Here is an 8333-nt window from a genome sequence, read left to right on the forward strand (position 1 = left end):
ACTGGTCTGTGTTCAAAGCCTCCATTGTGGAGGCGGCTGCTAGGAACTGCGGTCAGAAGCTTGTTGGTGCCTGTCGTGGCGGCAACCTTAGAACCCGCTGGTGGACATCAGCGGTGAGGGAGCCGTCAGGCTGAAGAGGGAGACCTTTCGGTGTCTGGCTGGCCCAGGGGTCTCCTGAAGCAGCAGACAGGTACCGGATGGCCAGAGGGGCTGCAGCTGTGGCGGTCACTGAAGCAAAAACCCAGGTGTAGGAGGAGTTCGAAGAGGCTATGGAGAAGGACTTTTGGTTGGCCTCAAGACACTTTTGGCACACTGTTAGACGCCTCAGGAAGGGAAGGCAGGGATTGTCTCAGGCTGTGCTCAGCAGAGAAGGAGAACTGCTGACCCCAATTGGGGACATCGTCCAGCGGTGGAAGGAGCACTTTGAGGAAGTCCTGAACCGGGCCGTCACGTCCACTGTGGAGAAAATGGATGGATGGATGGATGGATGGATGGATGGATGGATGGATGGATGGATGGACAGTCTCTGCTGATGACAAGAGAGCCTCAGGTACCAGCAGTGTCCACCAAGGTCTGGGAAAGACTCCATGATGGTAGTCGCAGGTCTTGCACTTCCCTGAAAGGCCACTCTTCTCCAGGGCTCGTAGCTGCCTCTCTGCGTGGTTAAACATCTCCATCACACTTGTCATTCAGTTGGGCTCTATACCACCTCCCCAGTCTCTTTACAGGCTGTTTGGTGACCTGCGAGGAATGCGGTGAAGCTGCAGTGGGCTGCTGTTCCCCAGAAATGACTTTAATTGTTCTCTGAAATGATGAACTACAGCACAGTTGAATTCTTCAGTGATGTATTCTCTGATGGGTGTCATCGAACTCTTGTCGACCATTTCTTTCCACTGCTCCTTTAATTTTTCACAAACTTTGTGCTGTACTGCTGGCAGAAAAGTCAAAGAATCAATCGTCTGCTTTCCCCGGTCCAAATGATCGCCACGCAGACCAAATGAAGTTTCTGCCAGGTTCACAAGTTTTTTTCGAGCAGATGTAATGCCCCTGCGGAGTGTGTTCTTATCCGTGTCTTTAACATGTGACAGAGTGTTGCTGATATCACTCTTGTTGAAAATGTCCCTCAGATTCTTAGGATCCGGTTTGAAAGGGACGTCCTCGCATTTCACAATATGTGAATAAAAAAGGACTGTCGGGACATGAGATGGTAGAATAGTTGAGATATTTAAAATAATTTGGACCACTTAGTCCCCAAAACTTTGTAAATGCCACATCAGTACAAACGTCATAATGCTGACGCCATTCATGGGCTTTGTGTAAAAGCTGAAACATACAAGGGACAATTTGGTCTCCCCTTTTTAAACACGGGCTATTAAGTGTATAAATCAAAATGTGTTTCACCATGGTCCCATTGTGCTGTAGATAATCATCCAGTTGCTTGATTACAATCTCTTCACTGTGTGTTGCTGCTCTGATGGTCGGTCTGCTTTGGTCTGCTTTGGTGCGCAGGGCACCAGACTCTTTCTTCTGGTTCTGAAATTCTGGATGAACTGCCGCAAAATCCTTTCTGCTGTTGTCCTTCAAGAGGACCATGGCATATGCAAATTGTTTGTCTCTTTCAGGTTCTCTTCTCTTGAAATCTTTGATATGCCATTGCCGTACTGTATCAGAACACACAGCATCATTACCATCTTGCTCTCCCTTAGATGGAAGCAGTGCCATCAAGCGATTGTACATTTCTGTTTTGTCACAGCAGTTTGTCGTTTCTTCCCAACTGTCAGTTAACAACTGAATCCTCTTGGTCACATCTGAACAATCCAGATTTGCTGTGAAATTGGCACAAGAGTTTGCAATTTTTGAATGTCCAACCTCTTCCAAGCCTCGATTTTCTCCAGGATTCATGTCTTGTTTTTTTATACGTTGGTCCAGCTGTAAACTTTGACTTCCCTTCATTTGTTGTATCACTGTATGATTTACTCTCATTGTTAATATCTTGAATCTTGACATTCATTTCAGAGATGAAACAAGTTATCTTCGGGTGGCTCAGTCTGTTGGTGTGACCACACGCTGTATTTTATGAGTGTGTAACTTTGCTGATCTACTGAACTCTGATCACAGCACCTTAGTGGAGTTGTCATGGTCCAGGCTGGAGGGAATGTCCTTGCCGTCGCTGATTTTCCATGCCAAGGCTTCTGCTGTTGATAAGGGCACTTCACAGTTTAATAGTTGTGTTTTTACAAATGGAGACAGTAATTTGAGGGTCAGCAATGTATTGATGGGGTGAAGAATTCTGAGGTAGATAGAGATGAAGGGTTGTTGGGGAAGATTTACAGTTAAGTATATAGACTTTCTTGTTATCTTCAACAAGTGACTGTGTTTTGTACATATCGGTGGTTAGACGGCACTTTTCCGGCAGCCAGGCTGGAACTCTCAACCCTCTTATTGCAAGGCGGAACTAGGAGTGCTGGCCAGTTGCGCAATCATTTCTACGCCTTAAATACCTTCCACTCAACTCTGTTGGATGTTGGATTACAGTGAGCCGGTTGTTTCCCAGAATGTTGAAAAATCTTTACATCTACATCAGAAGTCACTCATAGGTGGACCACGGTCCAGGTCGGACATAGACGCCGTCCAATCCGGACCCCAATCTATAACCAATAAATGATTGAGTATTGCTAAACTTTGATGAAGCATTATTATTTTAACTGCCGCAGCCTTTCTGGCCTTTACGCCAACAGGTTTAGCTGCTCAGGAAACTCACAGACCAATTGCATGCATTGTAAATTGTTTCACATGATGCTCCTCAGCCAGTCAAATCTCTGCATTCTGTGAGTGAGTCAGTGACCCCTTTTTTTAATTCAGGATCAGGAAGTGAGACTCACACACGGGAGCCAGACGCCACAAAAGCCGGAGAATTAAGTGAGTGGCAGGAAACAATTTTCCAAAAAGAAAAGTAGTCACTTAGAGCTTTTAATCAAGAAGGGACAGGCTCTAACATGTTCATTCTTCCCACAGGCAGTTCAAACTCCCCCAGACTCTTGACGGGCTTCATGGTGACCTGAGAGGAATACGGTGAAGCTGCAGGCAGCTACTGTTGCCCAGAAATCACTTGAAGCTGTTCTGTGAAAAGATGTACTACAGCACTGTTGACTTCTTCAGCTCTCTGATGGGTGTCATTGAACTGTTGTTGACAGGGGGAAATGTGCAAACCCTTTATCATAGCACTCTGTGCACTCCTGCGCCCTTTGAGTCTTGTTCCCAGTTTACAGAAACAGTTTGTCCTGCATGTACACATTGTGTGTTGCTGTTGATTGGTGCTTAATTAAATGTATTTAAATACGCATCTGTTTGTCTACCTACTTGTGTTTACATGATAATTATTTCAATATTTTTACCTATCTTCATTCAGCTGTATGGCTATTTCTGTCTTCCTGAAAACTGATCTTGGAATAAATACAGTGAGAGCCATTAAAAACCAGAGACAAATTCCTTGTATACGTACACAGAGGTGGCCAGTTAAGCTGATTCTGGTTCTAAGTAGGTGGTGCATGTCAGTTCAGGGTGTGCAATCAGGAGAGAAGCAGAGTAGACTTAAAACTGTTGGTCACAGTTAAGAGGTTGAGAAACTTCTGGGTGCCACCAAGAGTAGGAAGAAGGTGAACCACCAGACTTCCTCTGTGCCATGGAGACTTGGATGAACATACTGTATTTGAAAGTGTTTTTGAAATAATGGAGCACAGACAAATATCCTTTACAGTTGAAACCTTAATTTACAATATGGTTTAGGGACACAAGCTTTGTCAGGTGCTCATGTGTCTTTATTTGGCCTGGAGATGTGATACAATTCTTGTCCTGATTCAAGAGGGAAAGCTGCTCTCGTTTTCCAGACCTTTGCCATAGCGAGGATCCCTGTGCCTCAGGCTTCCTCGTCTGCCTTCTCCCCTGGCCTGAGGAAGCTGATTAAGCGAGGGCCTTTGGCTCGGAGCTTGGTGTTCTTTGGCTGCCTCTCTTTCTGCCATCCCTCCATTAGCTGGTCCAGGACCTGATCAGGCAGCCATCTAAATCTCCCGTCTGTCAGGCTTGTTTGGCAATAAACCAAGGCTCTACTACAGCCCGAACATATCAAGGATGCCACAAACAGTTTGCAGGGGGTAACATCAGTCTATTTTATTGTTAAACAAAAGCACAAAATAAGACTTACAACTTAAGGAAGGAAACAAAAAGGGGTTGGAGATCCCAGCCAAAAGAAACAAAAGATGGGGAATCGCCGGGCCAGCCACACACTGGGCCGTCGCACCCAGCTCATCCCCCTAAACCTCCCAAACTGAAGCTAAACTAACAAAACAAAATCCGAAAAATGAGACTACCAGAAACCTCCAACCCAAACTAAAATAACAAATCCAATTAACAAAACCCAGCTCAGCTCCTTGAACCGTGTTGTCAACTGATCACAGCCGGACAGACCTGGTAAACCCAAATGTGTATTGAGGGTGAAATGGAAACGTCTGGCTGAGGCCCCTGTCCGTGAGGTCTTCAACTCCCACCTCCGGAAGAATTTCTCGTGCATGCCGGGGGAGGTTGGGGACATGGAATCCGACTGGTCTGTGTTCAAAGCCTCCATTGTGGAGGCGGCTGCTAGGAACTGCGGTCAGAAGCTTGTTGGTGCCTGTCGTGGCGGCAACCTTAGAACCCGCTGGTGGACATCAGCGGTGAGGGAGCCGTCAGGCTGAAGAGGGAGACCTTTCGGTGTCTGGCTGGCCCAGGGGTCTCCTGAAGCAGCAGACAGGTACCGGATGGCCAGAGGGGCTGCAGCTGTGGCGGTCACTGAAGCAAAAACCCAGGTGTAGGAGGAGTTCGAAGAGGCTATGGAGAAGGACTTTTGGTTGGCCTCAAGACACTTTTGGCACACTGTTAGACGCCTCAGGAAGGGAAGGCAGGGATTGTCTCAGGCTGTGCTCAGCAGAGAAGGAGAACTGCTGACCCCAATTGGGGACATCGTCCAGCGGTGGAAGGAGCACTTTGAGGAACTCCTGAACCGGGCCGTCACGTCCACTGTGGAGAAAATGGATGGATGGATGGATGGATGGATGGATGGATGGACAGTCTCTGCTGATGACAAGAGAGCCTCAGGTACCAGCAGTGTCCACCAAGGTCTGGGAAAGACTCCATGATGGTAGTCGCAGGTCTTGCACTTCCCTGAAAGGCCACTCTTCTCCAGGGCTCGTAGCTGCCTCTCTGCGTGGTTAAACATCTCCATCACACTTGTCATTCAGTTGGGCTCTATACCACCTCCCCAGTCTCTTTACAGGCTGTTTGGTGACCTGCGAGGAATGCGGTGAAGCTGCAGTGGGCTGCTGTTCCCCAGAAATGACTTTAATTGTTCTCTGAAATGATGAACTACAGCACAGTTGAATTCTTCAGTGATGTATTCTCTGATGGGTGTCATCGAACTCTTGTCGACCATTTCTTTCCACTGCTCCTTTAATTTTTCACAAACTTTGTGCTGTACTGCTGGCAGAAAAGTCAAAGAATCAATCGTCTGCTTTCCCCGGTCCAAATGATCGCCACGCAGACCAAATGAAGTTTCTGCCAGGTTCACAAGTTTTTTTCGAGCAGATGTAATGCCCCTGCGGAGTGTGTTCTTATCCGTGTCTTTAACATGTGACAGAGTGTTGCTGATATCACTCTTGTTGAAAATGTCCCTCAGATTCTTAGGATCCGGTGTGAAAGGGACGTCCTCGCATTTCACAATATGTGAATAAAAAGGACTGTCGGGACATGAGATGGTAGAATAGTTGAGATATTTAAAATAATTTGGACCACTTAGTCCCCAAAACTTTGTAAATGCCACATCAGTACAAACGTCATAATGCTGACGCCATTCATGGGCTTTGTGTAAAAGCTGAAACATACAAGGGACAATTTGGTCTCCCCTTTTTAAACACGGGCTATTAAGTGTATAAATCAAAATGTGTTTCACCATGGTCCCATTGTGCTGTAGATAATCATCCAGTTGCTTGATTACAATCTCTTCACTGTGTGTTGCTGCTCTGATGGTCGGTCTGCTTTGGTCTGCTTTGGTGCGCAGGGCACCAGACTCTTTCTTCTGGTTCTGAAATTCTGGATGAACTGCCGCAAAATCCTTTTTGCTGTTGTCCTTCAAGAGGACCATGGCATATGCAAATTGTTTGTCTCTTTCAGGTTCTCTTCTCTTGAAATCTTTGATATGCCATTGCCGTACTGTATCAGAACACACAGCATCATTACCATCTTGCTCTCCCTTAGATGGAAGCAGTGCCATCAAGCGATTGTACATTTCTGTTTTGTCACAGCAGTTTGTCGTTTCTTCCCAACTGTCAGTTAACAACTGAATCCTCTTGGTCACATCTGAACAATCCAGATTTGCTGTGAAATTGGCACAAGAGTTTGCAATTTTTGAATGTCCAACCTCTTCCAAGCCTCGATTTTCTCCAGGATTCATGTCTTGTTTTTTTATACGTTGGTCCAGCTGTAAACTTTGACTTCCCTTCATTTGTTGTATCACTGTATGATTTACTCTCATTGTTAATATCTTGAATCTTGACATTCATTTCAGAGATGAAACAAGTTATCTTCGGGTGGCTCAGTCTGTTGGTGTGACCACACGCTGTATTTTATGAGTGTGTAACTTTGCTGATCTACTGAACTCTGATCACAGCACCTTAGTGGAGTTGTCATGGTCCAGGCTGGAGGGAATGTCCTTGCCGTCGCTGATTTTCCATGCCAAGGCTTCTGCTGTTGATAAGGGCACTTCACAGTTTAATAGTTGTGTTTTTACAAATGGAGACAGTAATTTGAGGGTCAGCAATGTATTGATGGGGTGAAGAATTCTGAGGTAGATAGAGATGAAGGGTTGTTGGGGAAGATTTACAGTTAAGTATATAGACTTTCTTGTTATCTTCAAGAAGTGACTGTGTTTTGTACATATCGGTGGTTAGACGGCACTTTTCCGGCAGCCAGGCTGGAACTCTCAACCCTCTTATTGCAAGGCGGAACTAGGAGTGCTGGCCAGTTGCGCAATCATTTCTACGCCTTAAATACCTTCCACTCAACTCTGTTGGATGTTGGATTACAGTGAGCCGGTTGTTTCCCAGAATGTTGAAAAATCTTTACATCTACATCAGAAGTCACTCATAGGTGGACCACGGTCCAGGTCGGACATAGACGCCGTCCAATCCGGACCCCAATCTATAACCAATAAATGATTGAGTATTGCTAAACTTTGATGAAGCATTATTATTTTAACTGCCGCAGCCTTTCTGGCCTTTACGCCAACAGGTTTAGCTGCTCAGGAAACTCACAGACCAATTGCATGCATTGTAAATTGTTTCACATGATGCTCCTCAGCCAGTCAAATCTCTGCATTCTGTGAGTGAGTCAGTGACCCCTTTTTTTAATTCAGGATCAGGAAGTGAGACTCACACACGGGAGCCAGACGCCACAAAAGCCGGAGAATTAAGTGAGTGGCAGGAAACAATTTTCCAAAAAGAAAAGTAGTCACTTAGAGCTTTTAATCAAGAAGGGACAGGCTCTAACATGTTCATTCTTCCCACAGGCAGTTCAAACTCCCCCAGACTCTTGACGGGCTTCATGGTGACCTGAGAGGAATACGGTGAAGCTGCAGGCAGCTACTGTTGCCCAGAAATCACTTTAAGCTGTTCTCTGAAAAGATGTACTACAGCACTGTTGACTTCTTCAGCTCTCTGATGGGTGTCATTGAACTGTTGTTGACAGGGGGAAATGTGCAAACCCTTTATCATAGCACTCTGTGCACTCCTGCGCCCTTTGAGTCTTGTTCCCAGTTTACAGAAACAGTTTGTCCTGCATGTACACATTGTGTGTTGCTGTTGATTGGTGCTTAATTAAATGTATTTAAATACGCATCTGTTTGTCTACCTACTTGTGTTTACATGATAATTATTTCAATATTTTTACCTATCTTCATTCAGCTGTATGGCTATTTCTGTCTTCCTGAAAACTGATCTTGGAATAAATACAGTGAGAGCCATTAAAAACCAGAGACAAATTCCTTGTATACGTACACAGAGGTGGCCAGTTAAGCTGATTCTGGTTCTAAGTAGGTGGTGCATGTCAGTTCAGGGTGTGCAATCAGGAGAGAAGCAGAGTAGACTTAAAACTGTTGGTCACAGTTAAGAGGTTGAGAAACTTCTGGGTGCCACCAAGAGTAGGAAGAAGGTGAACCACCAGACTTCCTCTGTGCCATGGAGACTTGGATGAACATACTGTATTTGAAAGTGTTTTTGAAATAATGGAGCACAGACAAATATCCTTTA

Source organism: Epinephelus lanceolatus, chromosome 7, assembly GCF_041903045.1.
Source record: "Epinephelus lanceolatus isolate andai-2023 chromosome 7, ASM4190304v1, whole genome shotgun sequence".
NCBI classification, from domain to species: Eukaryota; Metazoa; Chordata; class Actinopteri; order Perciformes; family Serranidae; genus Epinephelus; species Epinephelus lanceolatus.